This window comes from Lissotriton vulgaris, chromosome 4_1 (assembly GCF_964263255.1).
Source record: "Lissotriton vulgaris chromosome 4_1, aLisVul1.2, whole genome shotgun sequence".
Lineage (NCBI taxonomy): Eukaryota > Metazoa > Chordata > Amphibia > Caudata > Salamandridae > Lissotriton > Lissotriton vulgaris.
The window spans coordinates 419,931,637-419,957,218 of NC_141691.1; positions in this window are offsets into that span (position 1 = coordinate 419,931,637).

Consider the following 25,582-nt stretch of genomic DNA (forward strand, 5'->3'; position numbering starts at 1 on the left):
ACCACGTCTGGAGAGTGTTGTTTGATGTATTGTAGGACAACCTTGCATTTTACCTTGTCTCCCAAGCCATTGACATTCCAACTCAGCAAAGTGAAACTTTTGTCCCAATGTGGTCCCAAGGTAAAGTGCAGGCGTGGATTCACATTCCGTGACCCCAAGTAAGGACGACACCATAAACCAAGCCATGTGCCTTACTGATGCTGATAAAACAACAAAGAACCATCCCCTCCCCCCAACCCCAAATCCAACTCCTCCTCCCTGCCTCCCTGAATATTGATTCAGAAAAGGGGGTGGTGATGAACAGAGTGTCTGAATTAAGCAGACCCTTCTTACCCAGTCCAAAGATCAGGGCTTGATCCATCACCGTTTTTTAGCTCACTGCACCATCCCAGCTCAGAACTTGGCTATATGCAAATTAGTCTGACCCTGGCCCAGTGCATCATGGGAACAGGGCAGACCAAACTACCAAGCCAATTCTTATACTGAGAAGGAAACAAGCTTCCGGGGACCGGTTTCTGGCATTTCAGCCGTCTTTGGCCCGGCTTGCTTGAATCCTGATGGTGCAATGAGCAAGGGACTCACATCTGAGTATACCCTTCCATGCTTATGGTGGACAAAAATGATTCAGAAAAAGGGGGTGGTGATGAACAGAGTGTCTGAATTAAGCAGACCACTCTTACCCAGTCCAAAGATCAGGGTTCGATCCATCACCGTTTTTTAGCTCACTGCACCATCCCAGCTCAGAACTTGGCTATATGCAAATTAGTCTGTCCCTGGCCCAGTGCATCATGGGAACAGGGCAGACCAAACTACCAATCCAATTCTTATACTGGGAAGGAAACAAGCTTCCGGGGACCGGTTTCTGGCATTTCAGCCGTCTTCGGCCCGGCGTGCTTGAATCCTGATGGTGCAATGAGCAAGGGACTCACATCTGAGTATACCCTTCCACGCTTATGGTGGACAAAAATGATTCAGAAAAGGGGGTGGTGATGAACAGAGTGTCTGAATTAAGCAGACCACTCTTACCCAGTCCAAAGATCAGGGCTTGATCCATCACCGTTTTTTAGCTCACTGCACCATCCCAGCTCAGAACTTGGCTATATGCAAATTAGTCTGACCCTGGCCCAGTGCATCATGGGAACAGGGCAGACCAAACTACCAAGCCAATTCTTATACTGGGAAGGAAACAAGCTACCGGGGACCGGTTTCTGGCATTTCAGCCGTCTTCGGCCTGGCTTGCTGGAATCCTGATGGTGCAATGAAATCACATATAAATCACAATTGTAAATAGCATGTCAATCATAATATGCTATTTAGTCCGCTAGACTCTCCATTACCAATGGTAATGTGGATGTAATCTTACTTTCGGCCAGAGCGTAACACAAAAAATTGATGGCAATGCTCACTTTTTAGCAATAAGAGACCTAGAACCATTTAGCGCACCATTATGATCTGTGAAGAAAGACAAAAACCTAGATACCAACATACTAGATGTCATACACTGGTAGTAGCAATAAATGTCAGTAAATGTTTCACAGAACGCCTTACAGAATGCCTTACAACATAGTCCACAGAATGGAGTCATTCAGACCTATCTTGTCACTCCTAAGTCGAAAAAAACATTTTTGTTCCCTGAATAAAAGAAATTTAGATATGTCAGTGACATGTTCAGGGATATAGGGTTGTTCAAGAACTGTCCAGGCGAATTTGTCTGGTCGGTGATTCAGCTCCAAGAAGTGAGTTGTGAGTTGTGTGGCCTGTTTTTTGCACCTCACTCTGCTCATATGCTCCATAATCCTTAGTTTAACTTTACGGGTAGTCATCCCTACATAGTTTAATTTTCAGGGGCACGTAATTAAGTATATCACTCTTTCATTGTTACAATTAGTGAACCTTTTTTGTATCCAAGGTCTTTCTGTCCCAATCTCCACTGATTTTGACTTGCTGGTTAGTAGGCATACTTTGCATGATCCACAAGGAAAGTGACCCTGCACTGCTGGTAAGCCCCATATGGTGTCTGTCGTCTGGGCTTTTGGACTTAAGGGTCTAGTATGTACAAGCTTGTCTTGTATATTGCTGCTTCTTTTGAAAGCAAATAGAGGTTCTGGTATATGCTCCCCCCCAATATTTAATATTTTCCAATGTTTACGCACAGTTTTCTTTATTTCATTGGATACTGTGCTTTAGGTATTGACAAAAGTTAGCCTTGATACTCCTTCTTTGGGGGCAGCTGGTTCTAAGAGAGCTTCTCTGTTGTTATTACTAGCCCGTTTTGCACAGCATCATACTAGTTTGGTAGGGTATTTCCTTTCCACCAATTGAGATGTTAAGTTCTTTGCATGTTTCTGGAAACTGTCCTTGGTAGAACAGTACCTGCGGATCCGCGGAACTGCCCATATGGGAGATTATCTTTTAATGCCCTCGGATTGTGGCTCTCATAGCTCAGGAGAGAGCTGTAGGCCATGAGTTTTGTGTACAGTTCAGTTTCTAACCCAGTTGGAGAGACTACAATCATGAGGTCCAGAAAGGCAAGCTTCTGTTTGTTGATTTGTACAGTAAATCTCAAGAAATTATTGCAGCCATTGAGCCATTCGAGAAAACTGTTAGTACTTGCTATGTCTCCTCGCCATACGACCAAAATGTCGTCAATGTATCGCCTCCAAAGGTGTACGGATTCACGAAAAGGATTATAATCATTGAGCACATGTTCCTGCTCGAACCCATGTATATATAGATTAGCTAAACTTGGGGCAAAAATACTGCCCATACTGGTCCCTGATGTCTGGAGGTAAATGGTGTCCTCAAATTAAAAAAAATTATCTTTCATGGCGATTTGTGCGCAGGCCATGATGAAGTGAGTGGGTGTTATTGAGTTCAGTTCTCTCTGTTCTAGAAGTGTGTTTATTGTGTCTAGTGTCTCGTCTTGTGGAATCGAGGTGTCTAATGACTCTACGTCAAAGGAGACGAGTACATCTGTCTCTGAGTTGAACTCTACTTCCGGCAACAGTCTCAGCACGTTTTTGGTATCTTGTAAAAAGGATGGCACATCTTTAACCATTGGTCTGAGAAAGTGGTCGACAAAAGTCGACAAAGGTTCCAATATTGATCCGATCCCGGATATAATTGGGCGCCCTACAGATGGTCTGGTCAGTTTATGGATTTTAGGTAGAACATAAAAATAAGGCATCACAGGATATTTTGTCTGTAAGAAAACGGCCTTCAGTGCCGTGAAACACCTTTATCACATAATGTTTCCTCCACCATAGTAGAGATGTTGTTTTTAATCCTTTCGGTGGGGTCTTCCTTCAAGGGACAATAAGCATTTCTGTCACCCAAATGTCTCAGACATTCAGAACGATATGTATTTGTATTCAGGATAACTATCGCGCCGCCCTTGTCTGCCGGTTTGATAGTAATTTGGGCATCGGACATAAGTCTACGCAATGCTATTTGTTCTTTCTTTGGTAAATTACAATATTTCTTCTGTTCCTTATCAAGTATACAGGAAATATCATCACTCACTGCTTTTTCAAATGTGATTACCTGTGGTGGAACCATTTGGGTAGGAGGGTAGAAAAGGGATTTTTGTCTTAGACCAGTTTTGGTGAAAAAGTGTAACCTGACTTTCCCAAAAAAGTTGGCCAGTTCCCCATTAATCTGGAAATCATCTCCACTGGCTGTAGAGACAAAGCCTAGGCCCCTATTAAGAACGCTTTCCCCTTCTTTACTCAATGACCTCAAACTGAGATTCATGACTAATCCGTCTCCACACTGTGGTCCCTGCTTGCCCTGCCGGTTTCTTTTTGGAACTGCGAACACTCCGAGGAGATGGAGGTGGACTCCAATGGACCTGGGCTCTTCGATTTCTGTGTCTTCCTCTCGGATGACCCCGATCAAACCCTAAAAAAGTTTGGTTGGGATAATTGCCCTCAACGTTAGGTGGTTGAAAGATCCCCATTGGTACCCTAGGACCCATTGGGGTGGGGAAAGGAGGTTGCCAAGGGTTAGGTTGCCACCACTGCTGGAATGAGTTAGGGGGGCTTCCGCGCCATCTAGATTGTTGATTTCTACTGCGCCCTCTACCTTGTTGACCATTCTTCATAGATGTATCTGAGTCACTTGAATTGGACCTCTCATCTGAGGTGGATGAACCATATGGGATCTTAACCTATGTCCTTTGTTGTTGTACTGTTGAGGAACATAGCTATCACTTGTGTAGGGATACACCTTTTCATGAGCGAATTTAGAAAGACCCTTTTTAAACTTTTCAATCTTCGTGAAAAGAATGTTGTTTTTGAATTCCTTATTATTGTTGTTGGATTCATCTTGATTTTTCTTAAAAGATGTACTCATGATAGTCATCCTAATTTGAGCCTCTAGTACTTGAATCTCTATCAAAATGGTGTCTGCCTCCCGCTTGGCTGTCTTAATGATTAAAATAAGCCAATCGCGCATGCAGCGCCATGCGATCATAGACCAATCTTTCAAAAACTGTTTATCAGTAAGGAACAATCTTGGAGCGTTAGTCACCAATAAGCCTGTAGGGGCACAGTTGCCTCTCAAATATTCTGCCATGACAGTCCCTTGGATAACTGTGCGAGAGTGTGTTTTTTTTAAACTCAGTACTTTATACCAATCATCCTCACGACTAGTTACAGTCAAGGGGAGATTGTCCAGAATACTCGGGGTAAGGGATAGAATTGACTGTAATTCCCCTTCGTCATAGGCTAAGCCCCAATTCTCTGCCATGACTAATGTAAAAATGTATAGAAGCGGACCAGTGCTACTACAAACAACAATCAACAAGAAAAAACGGAGCAAAATCACACTGTTTGTGTAATCTTAAGAAAAAGTGCAGACCGAATTCAAGACCATTTTCACAAAGACCCACAGCCATAGCTCAAGAACATAATTATACGTCACCTCATTACACGTCGCTGTATCGAATTATTTCTTCACTTTTGCAGTAGCATAAATAATTGGATGGGTCCTGATGAAAGCACAAGGTACAGGTTTTTCTAGATGTGCTGAAACATGTTGACCATTTGAATATTTAGAGACTGTTATTTTTTGAAACTGTTCTTTTGCACTGTTTTTAATATTGGCTAGTGGCAGACAGGAATAAAGTAGTGGTCTTGCCATGCTTCAATTTTAACCTCCACTTGCACGATTGCAATGCACTTTTTCCCATACACTCTGTAATACATCTGCTCACATCTGTGAATTTAAACTATCTAGTATAGATTTATAAAACATCCTTGGGCTCCTCCATCAATAGGGTGGTGTTGTAGCCCTTATAGTCACTAGATTGTCTATCAAAGGAGACCCAGATGATGAAGCATGTCACCTGGAATGGTGAGTGATGAAAATCCGAAAATGTATTTCATATTTTTTCAGGATATTTTTGGGTTAGCTTTGGCTTGGTAAAATACACGTGGTTCCATTTGTGTCTAGACTCTGGGGACCCGATTCACAGAACTAACTTAAGACAAAATCTTAAACTTACTACCATTTTGGTATTCACAGAAGGCACTTACTCATTTTGGTATTCACATAAGTTAGGAGTCCTAACTTTAGGACTCCTAAATGCCTTCTGTGAATACCGAAAGCCTTAAAGTTAGGATTTTTCTAAATTTAGTAGTAGTAAATTTAGGACTCCTAACTTTAGGACTCCTAAATGCCGTCTGTGGATATTGAAAGTCTTAAAATTAGGATTTTTCTCAATTTAGTAGTAGTAAAGTTAGGACTCCTAACTTTTGGACTCCTAAATGCCTTCTGTGAATACTGAAAGTCTTAAAATTAGGATTTTCCTCAGTTTAGTAGTAGTAAACTTCGGACTCCCTACTTTACAACTCCTAAATGCCTTCTGTGAATACCGAATGTCTTAAAAATAGGATTTTTATCAATTTAGTAGTAGTAAAATGAGGACTCCTAACTTCTGTGAATACCGAAATGAGTAAGTGTCTTCTGTGAATACCAAAATGAGTAAGTGCCTTCTGTGAATACGAAAATGGTAGTAAGTTTAGGATTGTGTCTTAACTTAGTTCTGTGAATTGGGCTCTAAGTTACTGTAGTTGTGTCTATAGTTAATGTGGGGCTGTATATCCTGGTGGTCTTTAAACTCTTGCCTCTGACCCCACCTAAAATGTGTTGTATTACATTTCCATGATAGCCTCGGATGTAGTTTACTCAATCAAACAGTATGCCAATCAGTCACACTAGATAAGTTAGCTAATCTGCCACCCTGAACAGGCTTTTGGACCATCATTCTTCATATGTGTATAAATGCATAGTATCTTTATAGTGCAGACCTAGCTCAAGGGGTAGCAGAACACTGTACCTAGTCAAAGGCAAGTATATCGTCAATGATTGCTAGAGAGGTAGCTAGAACATCTGTTGATGGACTGTTACTGTATTTAGATGTACTGTTCTTTACAGAGATGTGCCTTGCACTCTTTCCTAAATTGGATCAGCTTTAGTATATTCTTTAAGGATACTGCAACTTTTCAACAGATCCTAGATGCAGAGATGGAAATAGATGCTGCCTTGCTTTTTTCTTTTATAAACTTCTTTCGTTCCAGCCTGATGATGACCTGGCTGCAGGTATGTCAAGAGTCACCAAAGATGGTAGCTGCTTGCCCAAAACATAATGTGGGTAACTGTCATGATGACTTGATGGCTTTGTAAATGATATAGATGGTTTTGAAGATGGTGAGGGCCAACAAGGGGAACCCATCGAGTTATATCAGGATGGCTTTGATGTGCTCATGTGTCTTCTGGCACTGGATGAGATATGCTGCTGTGTTTTGGATTCCTTTAGAGGTACCAGTGTGGAGTCTGGGAGGCCCTGGAGCAGAGTGCTACCACCATCAAGATTCAACAGTATAAGGGCTTAATCAACAGTTCTGATTTCACTTTGAAATGGTTTCACTTTCTGTAGAAGAGAGAGCTGGTAGCAGATCATTTTTGAAATTTCTTTTTCAATGTGTCACTCGAGGATGAGTTTAATGTCCAAGGTAAATCCAAGTGATTTAGTAGTAAGGGAAAGTTAGGGGTCAAATCCATCAAGGGTTATGTTGGTACTATTTCTTGGTTGTTGTTTTTGACAAATGGCAGTAATCCTGCCTTGCTTGGATTAAGCGTCAGGTAGCTGCAGGATAACCATGTATGGATCAGATTTAGGCAGTGTTTGAGGCACTAGATGTCTGAAGCAGAGAACATTTTCAGGTATGTTTTGCTTCATAAGCATTTTGGTGATACCTGATGTTGTTATCTGTGAGTAGAGTCTCGAGGGGTGCCATGTAGATGTTGGAGATGGCAGGAGTTGGTATGGAGCTCTGAGGGACTCTGCCGGTAATGCAGCGACGGCCCGTGGAGGGAGTTACAGTGGGGCAGGAGGGCGGGGAGGGGGAGGGGCAGGGCGGAGGTTGCTAAAAACCGGCATATGGATAATTGCAGGTAAGTAAACAATGTAATTAATAAAACGAATTTCGTAGCTCGCATTGCATCGCAAAATGCAATGCAATGCGAGCTACGAAATTTGTTTTATTAATTAAATTGTTTACTTACCTGCAATTATCCATATGCCGGTTTTTAGCAACCTCCGCCCTGCCCCTCCCCCTCCCCGCCCTCCTGCCCCACCGTAACTCCCTCCACGGGCCGTCGCTGCGGTAATGGAAATCTTTTGGGAGCTGGAGGTGTCCACAAACTGGTGTCAGTTGGAATGGTAAAAGGGGAACCAGTGAAGGACATTGCCAATGAATCCAATTTGAGACTCCAAGATTTGGATGACGGTTGGATGGTCAACAGTTTTGAAGGCAGCTGAGGGTTCTGTCAACATCAGGAGGCAGTGGTCAACTTCATCTATGGTCAGAAGGACATTCTCAACGAAGCGTAAGGTAACGGTCTTCATGTTGCAGTGTGATCTGAAGCCAGATTGGTAGTCAGAATCTCGGTGGATTTAATGTGCATTTGGAGTTGAGTGTAGACTTTTTTTATGATCTTTCGAATAAATGGTAAGTGCGTAGTGCGTAAGTAGGAAGGTCATAAGGTCTAAAGTAGCTTTCTTTAGAATTGGGGGGATCTGGAATGTCTTGAGATCTTCTGGAAAGATGTCGAGTGAGGCAATGTTTTCAAAATTTTACATAGGAGTGAATGGGCTTCCTTTGAGAAAGCTTTGATTTGGGGCAAGGGCAAACGTAATCTGTATTGGAAGAGGAATGAGGGGTCAATGAGACCAGTGAGAGATTGGGCTTTGAACCATGACCATTGTGGGATTCTACAAGAAGGTGTTGGTCTAATGGGAGAAGCAAACTTGGTATTAGTGATCTGCTGTAGGACCCTTCTTATTTTTTTCACAGAAGAAGAAGTTGATGACTTTGCACTTGCCTCTGGAGAGCATGAAGGTGGGTCTATCAAGTGGTGAATACGTCCTTAATTGTTCCTCAAAAGTGTTCTGCTCCTGTTGGTGGCTTCATTGATTGTGTTGATATAATACTTTGCTTGGCTGATGATGACCTGTCTGTATTTTACGTGGATGAACTACATTAATATGAATTTGTATGAAATTCTGTTGTACGATTATTTACTACAATGTTTTTTTAATGATTATTTACCACTATCATGAGAAGGGTACGTTTGTGAGAAAATATGGACCACGACATAGCAAAAGAAACCCTGCCTTTAGGATTTCATTTCTAAATGACTACAGAAAGATAATGGTGTTCACCATCTTTAACTGACCGCTGGGCACGTGTCAATCTGATTTCAAATAAGAACTTTATCAAATTGAACAGAGCACATAAGAGATAAAGTTTATGTTGAAAATTATAGGAAATTACTACATTCTGTTTTGCTTGCAAAAAAACACATTTACACACACACACACACACATTGGACGTTGTGCCTCTAGTTGCAAATATCTTATGATCAAACCCAATGTCGTAGCATCACTTTTTGTGACACTCTAGTGGCACAAGTCACAAAATCATATTGATGAGGTCATGGAATGCCACTCTGTGTGGCTTTGAATGGTCTCATAGAAATGGCCAATGGCAAGGCAGCGCAAATGGCTGCATTGACTTACTCTGCATTAGGGAGGCATTTCATGGGCATTGCAGTAGGTGTTACCATGGAACACCCATGGATTTTGACGCTTTCCCAAATTTATAAAACCATGTAAAGCTGGGGATGCACCAAAACCTTATACCTTTCCATGAGAGATGCAACAAGGAGAATAATGTTATTTCTCTGAATTTTCTTCTCTTTCCAAGTGTGCTGCATTTTGCAACACACATAGAAAAAGATAAAAGCTTCCTAGGATTATTTATGTGCAGGAAGGTGCCCCTTTGGGCACAAAAACAATTCTGCCAACAACACAGAGGCCCTTGCATGCCTGCATTGGCGCTAAGCTGTCGAAATGGGGCCTGCGCTGGCAGAAAAGTCAGGAATGCACTGAATTATATAAATAAGGTGCATTCCTGCCCTTTCACTTTGACTTATGGAAGTGCAGCAAGGTGGCTTGATGTGCCGCCCAACACCTAATCCCCGTAAATTCGGCCTTATGAGGCACATATACAAGCCCATTGTGCTGCCAGTACATCACTTTTGTGACACACTGGCAGCGCATTTCTCTGCCCTATATTTAAAAGGACAGGAAAAGCCACCCTGTGTGGCTTTTCCTGTCCTTGTAAATATGGCCCCTTTACACGCAGCACTTTGCTTGAAAGGGGCATTCCAAAGATGTTGCTCTGGATGCTCCCATGCAACACCCATGGAACCAGACACATTTCCAGATGTATGAGAAATCGTAAACCTGGAAATGCGTCAGTTTGCTACGCCACCCTAGGAGTGGCGTAGCCAGGCGCAACAAGGAGAAATATTTTAATTTTGCCTCGTTTTTGTCCTCTTTCAATGCGTGCTTCATTCTACAGCATGCATTGAACAATGAAAATGCCTGAAGGGATTATTTTTGTGCATGAAGGTGCCCCTTTCTGCACAAAACAATTTCCCATGACTCTGGCATCCTTGCACCATAGTGCAAAGGTGCCTGCATCAGCGCATGGTAGCTGTTTGTATGCCAGCGCAGGGTAGAGCACAGGAATGTGACTTATCATTGTGGATATGTTGCATTCCTGTGCTCTGAAAGTGCTGCAGCGTGGTGCAGCCAAAGGGCTTGCGGTGCCGCTCTACGACACTTTCCTGTAGATCTGCCCCACAGAGACTAACTTTAAAAATACAAGGCAGTCCACAAAAATGCCCAAAAACATTTTATTATGGCAGTTTCCCAAGTACCATCCTTCAATATGTGCATGCTAGATTGGAACTTAAGATCTTTCAATAGCCAAAATCACAGTAAGAAAAATTGACTTCTTGTTCTTCTAGACTAGATAGGGTAAACTTCACTGTGCCACCGAGATGCACAGAAACAATAAGCAACTATTAGAAAACGCTTAAAATAATATTTAAATATTATGCATAACTCACTAGCTTCTCCTCTCTGGCTTCTAATCCCTCTACCCACCGTTCCCTAACTCCTGTTTGCCTTTAGATCTTAACACTCTATAGATACCATTTCCCTTAAACCTGAATGATCTCAGTTACTATATGAGATTGAGACAGGCTATCATGCTGCAACAAAACATAGATAGCTTTTTGATGAAAAATTGCAAATTTCTGGAGCTCAATTGAGATCATGTTCTGGTTTGAGGTTCACGCGCCATCCCTTGGGTGTTCTCTAGAGCTTGGCAATGGAATAATATCTCTAAAACAAATATATGAAGAAAATGATGTTTTATGCAAAAAAAAGAATCCTCCTTGATATATGAAAATCATACACTGTCTATATTTTGTTGTTTGGTGAAGTAAAGTGGTAACAGTGCATAATCTCTCACTGCCCATCTAGCAAAGACTGCAATGAGATGTCTTGGTGTTTATTTAGTGGTCAAAATATATTCATATCATCTAGACACACAGGAATATGATGGCACATCGAGATACATGAGAATGCATGTAGAAGTATCCTGAACAGGGTCGGAAGGTTATACGACCCTGCATAAGTGTATGCAACTGTTGGCACCAGTTTCCTATGCTGTCATAATTTAACAAATTCTCAGAAACCTCAGAAGTACCCAGATTTACAAATATGAATAGTAAAACAATGATCATAGCAACATCAAAGAAATACTTGTGATCCACGCACTTAAAAATGTGCTTCCTATTACATTATCAAGCTATACGTTCTAGTTTCTGGCATATGAGATGAAACTGATAGAGAATCCTTTATAAATAGACAATACCTCTCATGCTTCCATCAGTGAGCATTGCCACAGCTGACATGTTCCGGTTTCTTCCAGGTTCTGTTGGTCTTATTTTGAACTTTTTTTAAATAATCCAATTGAGTAATCAAGAATCCCAACACATCAGTCAAATTAAACTCATGAGTAGAATTCATAATTGGTGCCCATGCCAAGGAAACAACTGCCTGAGCAGCACTGAAGCACAGTGTGTGACTGTGTTCTAGGTGGCAGTTCTTAGGTACCAAGAAGGGTAAAAGAATATACTCTGGTGCCAAGACAAAGGAGATGATTATTTTGCACGTTTTTGGTGGTGGACACTGCGCTATAACCCAAATGTGTACCATTTTGGTAAATGCTCAATAACAATTCCATACAGTTCTCTTAGAAATTATTTATTTGCATATGACAAAATGAAGTAAGGTTTAACATCTATTTATTTTACTCCATAATATTTGACACAGAAAGAACATAATATCCCAACAAATGTGCTTAAGTCTGCTTTGTTTTTACATCTGTAAATAATCAATAAATAAAATAACACCAACATGACAAAAATCCAATAAGGGAAACTGGAGTTATACATGTTTAAAGTGTGAAATAAAAAAAGGATCAACAAGGGTTAAGTACAAAGCATGCTCAACTGGTCGCAGTAGACAAGAATCTACATGCACTGTGAGGCCTACTATGATGGCGCACGGGTCATATACAGAAAACCAGGTTAGACCCAGTTGGATGTTTTACCATGGGACTAAGTCTTTAAAATGGAAGTCCAAAATCTTCTGCGGGGCAAGGCGGCAGGCTGTAGCTGAAAAGGGCTCCACCAAGTCGGCTAGCCATTGGTGAGGTCTTGGTGAAGCCTTCCGTTGTTGATGAGAAATCTCAGAGCTAAACACATTTTATTTCCCTCCTAGGAACATCGTTTTATTGACCGGATACCTTTGACACCTTTGCTCAGTCAAGATTCCTGCGCTCACACTCAATTTTTTTTATCAGAATTTAGAATCATTCTGTGGGGCAATGCTGCATTGAGTAGCTGAAGAGGGATTTAGGAGGTAGAATATATTTTCTGTGAGGCCTTGCTGAACCATATCCATTGCTGTAAAGAAGCCAAGCAGCAATGCATCTTGGGTGGATCGACTTGGCAGGTTTGTCTTTGTCCTAAGGAGGTGTTGCAGTTGAAAATATTTCCAGGCTTTTAGGGGTGGTAGAAGTCTTGCCAAAAACAGACTAATGTTCCAGGACCTCTGGAACTATACTTGGGGGTCAGGACTCACTCCGACAAAGGCCAACAGCAGGCTTCAGGGCAAATCCAATTGGAACTGGTTAGTTGGGCAATATCAGGAAAAGGCCTCTTGTAGCTTTCTCTGTTCCTATAGCTTGAAGGAGAGGGCAAGCATATGACCGCTGGAATCCAGTTCCTTTGTCTTGAGTACCAGAGGGAGCAGATCCAGTCCTTCAGGGATCCTTTGAGTTCAAAGACAACAGGTTCAGCCATCTTTTGAGATTTGTCAAGTCCAGTAGTGTTCTAAAGATGGTGCCAGGTGATGCCTGTTTATGTCTGGCACTAGGTTGTGGTGGGGTGAATCTTGGAATCCCTAACCAATAAAAGGTTCCCAGGGGTAAACAAGGCCATGTTTACAGCAATTCATGTCTTTCCTCCAAAAAGTCCCACAGTGGCACTCACTCCTAAACTTCAAAGTGTTAATACCCTTCTCCCCTCGTGCAGAGTCTGTGTGCCCAATAAGAGGTGTGGCCTTTGTAATGAGCAGCCCCTTCTTTATGGTCACTCAAAACCAGTTTAAGGGCAGCTCACGTCCCACTGGGATTGGCACCTGTCTGACTGGAGGAGCAAAAGAAGGGGCCTGTCCCTGTATCATCAAACAGTGAAGAAAATGAAGTTCCTGGGCACAGCCCAAATACTCATCCTGCCAGAGGAAGAAAAACACCTCCCACAGACAGGCCTTTGTCTCTTCTCTGGGAGAAGTTGTCAGACCTCATTCAGGGCCATTAACTAAGTGTTTAATAGTTGGAAGGCTCAAGTAAGTGAAACTTTGGGAGTTTCGGACAGGGATAAGGTACCTTTCTAAAGGTTACTTTTCCTTAATATTTATAAACAAATATGACTTCACCAATAATTTCCCAAACATTCAAAACACTTGCTGAATCATGTTTCTAGTTGGACTCTACCCAGAGATAGCAGAATACATTTTCTATACGCTTCCCAGTGATTCCATATGGGCCATCCAGCCTTCCTACAGCAAATATAGCTTTTGGGTGCTGTGATGACGTTAACATTACTTTCTGCATGCCAAAATTTTAAATACATGCACCCCACCTTGTGGGTTACATGGTTCACCCACAAATTACATGTTTCTATTTATAACAAATGTTCAGACCTGTCAAAAGGGTTTATTTTGACAGGCCAAACTGCAGTTTTATACCGCGACAGCTAAGCTGTAATGGTAAGCCTGAAGCCATGTTGGCACTGCTACTTTAGGGTATGTCACAAGAGGTTCTGAAGTCCACTAGTAGTATTTAACTTCGTACCATATATAGGCAAATTAAATATGCTGATCATGGCTATACCAATTCAACTTTGTTAAAAGCGGTCACAAGCACTTTACAACAGGTAAGACAGGCTAAAGTGCACAGAGTTCCATAGTCACCAATATCAGATTGGGTATGGGGAAAATCATGTAAAGGATCTGTTCTAACCATGTTGCAATCTCTCTGACATTCTCTACCCCTCCACCATTCATCCATTATATTTTGCTTCACCTTTGTTATTCATTGTGCATGTCTTCCTATTCTTTTCATTGAGCGCATAAGGTTCTAATCACAATCTATTCATACATTTGCGTAATGTATTCCATGTTACGCCTATGCACCTAGCAGCAACTGAACTCTGCTGTACGTTCAATGCAAGCAAGATAATCAATTCGAGCTGCGGCTTTTGTAACATCCATTTCCCAGACTTGCTATTGGTGTGGTCTAACGGCGTTGTTGGGTTTCATTTTAAGCCATCATTTGAGCAGATGAGGTCAGTTTTAGAATAATTGTGGAGTACAGCATGTAATTCCTCATTGGAGAAAGCCGCACGTAAGTTTTCGGGAAATGGGACCCTGCAAGCTTATTCTTAGTCTTTCTGACATTAATTTAACAGGCAGATTTAGCTTCCTGGACTGGGGAGATGTTCCCCTGATTCACTATTTTATTTTTTAATTGGTTGCGCGTTTGCTATTCCTTTCAAGCAGTAACCTAAGAAAGTTCACGCTTTAGATGTTGCCACCACAGTGTTTTCATGCAGGATATGAGTGCAAGGTGACAGTGTGATTCTTCTTTCAGCTTCTTTCAAAGAACAGTCGCTATGATCAATGGCCGTTGGCCTTCTTCCGCATCACTCATTGATGTCAATTAAATATTTTCCCTCCAGACTCCAGAAATAGAGGGTTCTTCAACATTGTTCCGCGCTGAGGATCAGACTGTACATATGCTTTACTTTTGTCTGATTTTTGCCTTTAGTACTTAAAGCTCATTGATATAGTTTGATTGAAGGAAACATTTTCAGCTGTCAGTAGGAACCGCAAGTTATTTTTTCATCTGGTCAGTGTTTTAAATAAATACAGAAACGTTTGAAAACCGGCTTTATTTTGCCTCCCAGCAGCAGCAGTCTGTTCTTTTTGTCCATTTGTTTCCCTTTCATTGATTTAGATTGCATTTTGTAGCGTCGTGGAAGTGTTTTGTGTGTGCTTTGTGCTCTTCCCTCGTAATTGTTTTCTGTTCTCTGTCTTGGATAAAGGGTAGTTGGCCTACTACTGGTATGTGACAATAGTGGTAAAATCCCCTGGCACAATAGTTTCTCAGTATTACATCTTTTCAATGTCTCAATGTGGCTTCTTTCATCTGATGTGAGCCCGCAAAAGCTGACCTCAGAAGCTCCACAGTTTTTTTTATTTCCATTACATCGCTCAGTTTCTTGCCATATAGATTATTCTTATATTCGATTTTATTCATTTGATTGATTTGGGAAACAAGTTGGAAATGTACCCACGGAGAACGATTCTCATATTTTTAGCCTGTTTCCGATTTTTTTTTAGGCTACTCAAGTGATCGAGCAGGTTGCATGGCAAGTGGGCGAATGTAGCCTCACAGTATTTAACGCTAATGTCTTTGTAGTGCCCGACGGGGTTGGGACAGTTCTGCCTATACTCAAAATAGAAACATGTTTCTACCTTTAACAAAAAAACATATTTGCATCAGCGACTTAACTAAACATTCGAGGGTCCCCTGCAAGGTATGCTGAGGGGGTCACCCTGACTGACGCCCGTCTTGGGCCCTTTATTATATCTCATGCTGACTTATACCAGCAGGACTTACAACAATACTTTTTTTTTCTCAATTATTCTTTATTAAAAAGCAGCAGTATATACATAATGATATCAATTACACACGCATATATCTAAAAATAGCCAAATATTCACATGTAGCTACATGGATATAGGCATGTCTGAACGCATTTAATATCAAACCAAAAGGTATTCCTGCTCAGGGGACAAGGCTAGAGCACAGAACAATGACGGTAATAACGTGGTGTAACTTCACGCTAGCATGACTGTAACAATTATTATTCTAATTATTAGCATTTATAGAGCGCACTGTAACCCTGCGGGCATCCTGGCCTAAGATAACAGTCACCACAAGATCTGTCAGCTGCACAAGAAAAAAAGGGCCTACCATCCAGTGAAGCAACTGTTCCCCTCGATACAATAGCACTTACCCTGCATCTCAAACCTGTCCTTCAGTTCCTTGCTAGCCTGACCTCTCCCAGAAAGCACAGATGAACTTAGAGGAATGTACATAGGAAGGGCAAGAGAGATCCTCACCCAATATAAACAATTATCTTTGCTCAAACACAGCCAGGGTGTAAAATGAATGCCGATCTTTACACCGTCTTATGGGTACAAGAAGGTAGTGGTTTTATGGAATGTAGAGTTACTATACTGTGTAATAGGACATTTATGATGTATTGATCTCTAAATGAAAGAGCTCCAGGTCTCTTCATATTTAGGTAGATGGTTCTTTGTTCTGTGTATGATTCTCTCACAGAATGGCATGGAGACCATGTCTATCAGACATGTGTCATATGTCGGGGCTGTAGGCTTTTTCCAGAGCCTTGGGATGCCAATCTTAGCTACTGCTAGCAGCGTAGATTACCAGCGCCTGAGGGTGTGTAATTTCTGCAATGGTGGATGTATGTTTAAACAGTGGCAAATTTGCAGAAAGGAGACATGTTGAACCCCAAATCGGCCTTCATTTCCCCCAAACAGCCTACCAGAATCCTTTTACTCTTGTACATTCTCACAGAAAGTGAACAATGTTGCATCCCTGTTGCACACATTCAGAAGACTCAGTGGCATATTGAACAGGGGATTGCGCCCCTTGAACCCCATTATTACTGATGTTTCTTTGATGCAATGCCCTTCACCATATCTACAACGTGGCGCTAAGCTACCTTTTGTGGCTTAATGCCCCTTTGTAATTATGAGGGATGGGTAAATGTGCCTTCAAGGGATTTATTCAATTGAATGATTAGTTTATTTTAAGATAACATTTGGGAGCAAGATGGAAGATATGCTTGCTAATTGATTTCTTTCAATTACTTGAAAACGGGTACAACTCCGTTCAAGAGCGAACAATCATATGGAGTAAATCTCAAAAAGGTGTATAGAACAGACAAAAACAGGTATATATGAAAGTATTAAATGTTATATTAGAATTTTTCAGGGTACTTGTATACAATACATGCAATGAAACAAGAAGGTAATTATTATGCACTTGAAAACCTTCACTGTAACAATTGCGACACTTTTTCTTTAAAGAAAACTCAAATCAATATCAAAGAAAAAAGAGTATAAGTCGATGTTTCGGTCTCTAGTTTTGCATTAGTGAGACCATCTTCAGGACTGTATAGTATTGAGGTTGTATACAATATAACAAACGATGAACTATGATGCTAGGATAGTTGTTCAGCTGGTATGATAAACATCCACCAGGATTTGCTACCGCAATTCTGTATGATTATTCGTATCTGCCTTAGATATGTGCATTTACATTACGAATTAAGTAAAATGAAGATATCTTACGATTTGCAAATGCTGTTTAATGCATATTGTATATTCATGTGTGTTTGTTTTTTCCAATGGAATCATTTTATAATGGTGTTACACTTACACAGGTGTTATGAAAACATTGTCTTTTATATGTATATATCAGAAAAAAACAGTAATTTTCTTTTGTTCTACATTATACCAGCCGTCTACAAGATTTACTGAATATGATTGTTCACTCTTGAACGGAGTTGTACCCGTTTACAAGAAATTGTCTAAAAGAATTGACGAGCTGAAAGAAATCAGTTAGTAAGCATATCTTCCATCTTGCTACCAAATGTTAACTTAAAATAAACTAATCATTCAATTGAATAAATCCCTTGAAGGCACATTTACCCATCCCTCTCAATTTGCCCGAGCCCTCAAGGGTAGTTTGGGTTGCCCATTTCTCTCACCTTTGTAAATATGGAACCCTTTCACACAGGTATCTGCATGAAAGGGGCATGAAATTGGTGTTGCTGTGGGCATTCCACCACAGCACCCATTACTTTTTGATGCTGCCTCAGATTTACAAAGATACATATATACCTTTATCACGCATACCTTTAGAATGCAAGATAAGTGTATGCTACTTAAGTGAAACCCGTGATCAAGGTATGAGTGGAGACAGAAATGTGTTGGGTAACGTTTGTGCTGTAAAAGAAATAATAAACAAAATTTAGTAAAATTGACATCCTGGGTGTGCGCCCGTTTATAGTGTCCTTGATACTGTTTTGGAATATATATATATATATATATATACATCACTTTTCACTTCCTCCATATGAAACCGGGACTCTTCACTGGCGGTGCGGTCGGGTTTGGAGGATCCCGAATATATGCAAATCCACTCGTACAAGAAGTACAACGCACTCCACACAGATGAAAGTCGGACAAAGTGCTGTCTGCTTAGTCAAATCCTTGGTTTATTTCAAAAACCACAAGCCAAAACCAACCCTACGCGTTTCGGCGGACAACCGCCTTGCTCACGGGTAAGTGTTGTTGTTTGTCCATAGATTAAATAAAGTGCACGTGATGCATTAAACCAACAACATCAAAAGGGGACAAAAGTGCTGTGAGGAGTCGGCCATCTTACAATGGGTTAGTTGCAATGCGTGAAACAACATAGGATGTGCATTCGAGCCAAGGAATAAATATTACATTGGTGTGCCAGTTTTAAATTAAGTATTGTTCTTTAAATAATAACTATGTCGTGGAATAGACCCTCCTGTATTAAATGCATTGAAAAAACAAAGGACTCGCCTGCCCAAATGTTAATGGCATAACGTTTGCACCAGTTTAAATTAAACAAAATTCTTTCGAAATAATAACAAAGTCCTATGATAGAGCCTCCTACAATTGATACGTTTGGAAAAATATAAGGCTCGTCTGTCCATATAATGATGGCATAACGTTTGTGGGAAACCTGGGTACATTAAGGTATTGTGCTAGCCAAGTGGCATAATGCAATATACGGATTATATGACCAAGGGTAAATGTTTATACACATATTTACACATTTTGTATAAGAAACATGTGAAACTCAAGATTTAAAAAATCGCACATTATAAGCCCAGTGGCAAATTTCAAGAGAGAAGGATAAATATACCCATCAGGACCTAATCCACATCCTGGTCTTCATAAATATAAACAATATAGAAAAATCAGGTAGCTTCCAAACCCAAGTGGGGTAGTCCATAATCTTATTCATCATGTCTCTGAGTTTCTATCATTCCCAAGTTCATCAAAAGGTCATATTGTAATAATGACTAATATTCCTTAACATTTTCCGTTTCCCAGTTGAGCAGGCAAGTTTCATATCCATAAATTGTCCATTCCATATATTGGCTGGAGTTCCCAATCTGCAAAAGAAACATCCCTGGCTCATTAACTATACCAAATTGTTTCATCTATAACCCAAAGTGTGGACATTTCTCCTATTCATCAATTAGTTACATTAAAAACAAGTGAAGAGTGAATGTTAAAATTACAGCGGGAAGCTTTGGACTCAGTATATGTGTATAACAGCATAACAAAGTATTCAGATGCAGATAGGGCGGGTCGGTCAGCAGAGCGATGCCCCTTACCTTGTTACCCCTGTTTCCAGAGACAGACCCAGACTGATTTTAATTAATTCATGTAAGGTCTACTCTCCCAGGAACCATGCCATTTCTTCCTCAGAGTTCAGACCTATCGGGATCTTAGACTCTAGATTGAGAATATATTGGGATTCTAGCTGTCTAAGTTTGCGAATTCTGTCCCCTCCCCTGTTGCTAGTTGGTATTCTATCAACAACACAGAAACGTAACAGGTCCCTGTTACTGTGATGGTACTCTTCAAAGTGTCGGGCAATAGGTGAGAGCTTATCTTTGTTTTGGATAGCTCTCATATGCTCCAATACACGCTTTTTGGCAGCAAACATGGTGCTGCCTACATATCTCTTGGGGCAGGGACAGGTCAGTATATAAACGCAATGGTCTGAAAGACAGGTTAAGTGTTTTTCAATTGTTTTCTCCACATTTTCCACCGGGTAGAATACTTTCTTGACATTACAGCTATATTTGCATGCCTTGCAGGACATGCATGTAAAGAAGCCCTTAACGTCTGATGGGGATTCTTTCTTTTTTGCAATGTCATTGCTACACAGCCTATCTTTGAGCGATTGTCCCTTTCTAAAGGTCACATTAGGGAAATCTCGTATAGCTTCTTCAATGGTAGCTTCAGTTTTCAACACCTGCCAGTGTTTAGCCAAACACTGTCTGACCTTCATTGATCCTGTGTTGTAAGTTGTAATATATCTGATATTACCGTCCTCCTGTCTATCATTGGATGAATCTAACAGTTCACCTTGGGAAAATTGACTAGCTTTTGATCTAGCAAGGCGCACGACCTCTTTATTGTATCCTCGCTCCACAAATCTATTCGTCATGAGATCACATTCTTTCTCAAAGTCATCCTTGGTTTTACAATTCCTTCGGGCCCGAAGGAATTCCCCATAGGGGATGCTGCGGATGAGCGAGGGGGGATGGCTGCTAGCTGCGTGCAAAAGTGTATTGCCCGCCGTTTCCTTCCTAAATAAGGTAGTCACCAATTTGTTGTCTGACACAGTTATCTCTAAATCCAGAAATTTGGCATTACTCTTGCTTGTGGTGTGCTCAAATTTTAAATTCCAGTCATTATCATTGAGACTTCCCACAAATGTCTCGGCCAAGTCTACACTGCCGTTCCAGATCAGGAATAAATCATCAATGTATCGCAGCCACAATACTACATGGCTGCGATACAGATGATGTCTCATGGGCACTGCCTGCTCCCATCTGCCCATGAATAGATTGGCAAAACTGGGAGCAAAGCAAGTGCCCATGGCAGTGCCCTGCTTCTGTCTGTCTTTGTTTTTTCAATGCATTTAATACAGGAGGGTCTATTCCACGACATAGTTATTATTTAAAGAACAATACTTAATTTAAAACTGGCACACCAATGTAATATTTATTCCTTGGCTCGAAAGCACATCCTATGTTGTTTCACGCATTGCAACTAACCCATTGTAAGATGGCCGACTCCTCACAGCACTTTTGTCCCCTTTTGATGTTGTTGGTTTAATGCATCACGTGCACTTTATTTAATCTATGGACAAACAACAACACTTACCCGTGAGCAAGGCGGTTGTCCGCCGAAACGCGTAGGGTTGGTTTTGGCTTGTGGTTTTTGAAATAAACCAAGGATTTGACTAAGCAGACAGCACTTTGTCCGACTTTCATCTGTGTGGAGTGCGTTGTACTTCTTGTACGAGTGGATTTGCATATATATATACATATATATATATATATATGCTAAAAAAGAAGCAGAGAACTCTGGGTAGTTCTCAAGTTTAGGTGGAAAGCAGCTCCTGTATACAGCACTCTCAACACCAGCGACATATATTTATATATGTATTACCTACTGGCGGTCGCTAGTAGGTAGTTAGAGTTAGAATCTATTATCCATAGAAAATGCGTCCTATGACGAATCTTCGCAAAATTTTAAAAACTAATGGGGCACTCCGGTCAGCTCCTGTCTTGAAAGTTTCGTGGTGATTCGTCAAGTGGGGACCGAGAAAAAAGTGGAGGTCCCAAAACGCATTTTCTAATTCCCATAGGAATTTTAAAAACAGATTACAGCCCGATCTGCTGAACGAAATTACACCAAATTTGGCAAAAAGATAGGTCTTGGTCCAGAAAGCGTCCTTTGTTTTAAATGGTGTAAAGCCATTTAGTAGTTCTGAGAAATTAAAAAAAGAAACATATCGATCTCTGAGCACCGAGGAGGGTTTGCGGACCCTCCCGGGCTTGAGCTTCACTCTGATTGGCTGCCAACACTCTAAACCAGAATGTGTTGGTAGCCATCTTGTTACTCAGTAACCAAGTCCCATGAAAAAGGGGGAAAAAACATAAAAAAACAAGAAAAGGTGGCAGGGTATAAACACCCTGACCGCTAGGCCTGCTAAGGGGGTCCCAAAGGGGCCCCCAGCCCCCAAAAATGAAATATTTATAAAATAACTTCCGGCAAATTCACGCTGGGTTTGCAAATCCGCCCGAAATTATATAAAAAACTAAACATGGGCTCCCGCACTTGTTTGTTAAAAGGCCCCCAGGTGGACCAGGTCCCGGGGAAAATTCTGAAATTAAGGTGTTAGGGCCCGTGGGGGTCTCCACAGCCCCAGGGACCGCCACCTTCCCGGGGCTTCATAATTTACTCCCCGGGGCTTTAATTTATTAAAGGGGGCCTCACGGGCCCCCCAAGCCACGGGGACCACTACCTCCCTGGGGCTTTGTTGAAATTGGGTGGGGGGCCTCATGGACCACCATCTTCCAGGGGCTACCTGATTTAGATATGGGGCTACATGGCCCACCCGCAGCACCGGGGACCTCCACCTCCCCGGGGCTACATTCAATATTAACCCCTTCAGTGCGGCGCAAATTTTCCCACTGTGCTGAAGGTTCTATTGGGCCAAAGGACTCATGACGGAACTGTTCCGTCATGAGCACAGGCCAACCGACGCTAATGACGTAACCGTTCCGTCATGAGCACCGAAGGGGTTAAATTGTGAGGGGTCTCATCCCCCCCACACTGCCTCAGGGACTGCCACCTCCCCGGGGAACTGTTTATTTGAATTCCAGAGTCTGTTATGAACCCCTGGCTCCAGAGACCACCACCTCCCCGTGGCTTTACAAATGCTGGGAGTGGGGCTGCGCGGTCCTCGTCCTGGAGCCCTCGATGGCCCTGGAGACTGCCACCCCCACGGGGTCGGCTCCTGCAAATCCCAGTGAGCCCACGCCCGGGACATTTGCTGTTTGCTACGGCAAGGTGGGAGCACGGATCCTGCCCTGCTCTCGCTTCCAAAAAACAAAGCAGAATTGCTTTTCCACAAGGGGAGCTGCATGTCAGTAGCTCCCCTTGTGCAAAAGCAAAAGCAATGCCGGCTCCCACATGAGGCAGGGAGCCGGCAGGACCATGGGGCAATTGGGGCTCCCCCCACGGTCCCCAACAGAGAGGCTAGGCCCCTGGGGATGGGGTCCCCAGGTCCAGAAGTGGCCCAGGAGGGGACCCATGTGGCCTCCTCCACTTTAATTATATATATTTTTTAAAAGGCCGTTCTCGGGGATTGAGTCCCCTGGGCCATAATTGGCTTAAGGTGGGGGGCCACGCAGACCCCCTCCCAAAAATTAAAAAAATAGAAGAAGGCTGGCCAGGCCTCAGGGGATGGGGTCCCTGGGGCCCAAAGTGACTCAGGAAAGGGGGGCCATGGAGCCCCCTACCATAAAATAAGAAACAGAAAAAAAGAAATAAGAAACCAGAAACTCGCCCCCTCCCTGAATGATTCTGCAAATGCGCCCCTGGCGTGTTATATTTGGGGAATTAAGTCCCCTTAAAGACTGAGGGTCCCTGGGGACCAACTATCCCACTAGGTACCTTCAGTAAGTGCCACACATCTGGATTGCAGAGTGGTGATGCAAGGCCAAGCCCATATACACCCCTCTGCAAATGCGCCTCTTGGTGCACTGCTGGTGGGACGATGAGGTCCTCTTGTGTCCTGAGGACCTCACGAATAAAGTGAACTTCATCCCCCTAGGCATACCCCCTTTTTGTACACAAAATTACAGCGTATGCAGTGTGACACACAGGTATAGAAGTGTTTGAAAACTAACATTAAGCAGAATGGGGGAAGGGTTGAAACTTAACTGTGGACTTGAAATGTGGAATTGTAATTTATATATAAGTGATATGTTATTAAAGTATATTTTCCCAGGCCAGTACTATCTCCAGAAGTGGTGTGTTTTAAAAAAAGTAGTGGTATTCACCTAGGCACTACTCAACGACTCATCTATGCCTTCACGTGCTAATAATGCACTTATCCATGCAACCAACTTGTATGTGTGTGTACTCATAAGTTAGCCAGTCACTATCCGTCTTCTTCTGCAATTACCTAGTGACTACCTTTGGAGTCATACAATCTTCCAAGCACTACATATTGATGTATGCAATCACTGAGGTAGGTCTATTACATATTTCAGTTTCTAGGTTTCACTATATTTCAGAAATATTGTTTACATATTTCTTTTAGATATGATAATTTGAAAAGGTAGAGGCATATGTATGCATGCTTTTAACAATATGGAGAGACTTATGTTTGAGTCACGTAATAGTCTGCTGTTTTATATTTGGCTAGCCCCAACACTCATGCAGTTATAAAAATACCCAAGTACTACCCACTGCTGCAATCACCCAGTAATTATCCCTGCACTCATGAAATCACCCAGGCACTATCTATACACTCTTGCCATCACCCAGGTATTAACCATGCGCTCTTTCAATCACCCTGCCACTACCCATGAACCTATAATATTTCTCAGGTACTACCCTTGCACTCCTTCAATCATGCAGTTACTACCATTGTACTTATGTAATCACTCAGCCAGTACTTATGCACTCGTAAAATCACCAAGGGACTACCTTTGGACTCCTCCAATCACTCAGGCATTCCTTCAGTACTCCTGCAATCATGCAAGCAGTACTCATGCAGTTATAAAATCACCCACTGATGTGTTATGTACTCTAGTAATCCTCCAGATATTACCCCTTCAGTCATGCAATCACCAAAGCACTTTCTTTAGAAATTCTCTATAATTATTAAGAAATATTCAGTATGACAAGAATCAACAACAAAGAAAACAGAACTATTTAAAGGATAGAGAAAAGCAGAAAGTAGATGAAGTACAGCATGTGATGTTGAAAAAGTCGTATGGTAAGAGAAGAAAAGAATTTGTTAAAAGTCTTTTAAAAAATGTAATCAATTTTTAAAATGGGGAAAAAAAACTGAAAAGTACTACAAGCAATCGGAGGGAAAAGATAAAAAAGGAGAAATTAATGCAAAATCAGGTTATAGGAAAACCATCCATGTTGAAAAAAGGATGAGAGAATATAAAGACATTAGGAAAAGAATGTATAAAAAGTAGAGTACTACAAAATGTATTCAAAGATTGCTGAAAATATGAAAGAAGATCAGCATTTTACAAGAAGAAAGAACAGATTGAAAGTGTATTCGAAAGGTTTTTGAATTGAAAAGAATATTGTTTAAGTTAGTATTGAAGAGAATGAAAACATTGAATAAAAGCATGCACTTTATGAAGGAGAAAAGTAAAAGAAAAAGACTGGTTAATAGAACTAACTTTTGCCGAAACATTTTGGGTGAATGGAAGCACACTTCTAGTACTAACCTTTTTTTAATGAAGAAAGCTATTGTCCACAAAATACATTAGTTCATGCAGTTGAGGCCAGGGGTCGTTGATATGAGGTTAAAAAGGGTTGTCAATTGAAAAAGAAAAGATGGTTTGTAGAAATGTGGAAGAAGCAGAGGCGGCCCATGGAGGGTGTCACGGTGAGGCCGAAAGGCGGGACGGGGGAGGGGGAGGGGCAGGATGGGGGGTGCTAAAAAACAGAATATGGATAATTGGAGGAAAGTAAACATTTTAATTAATAAAACTAATTTCGTAGCATGCGCTGCATCGCTTTTTGCCCCGCCTTTCTGCCCTCCCGGAACTCCCTCCACGGGCCGCGTCATGGAAGAAGTTATAGCTGAAGAAGTTCAAGGGAGACATA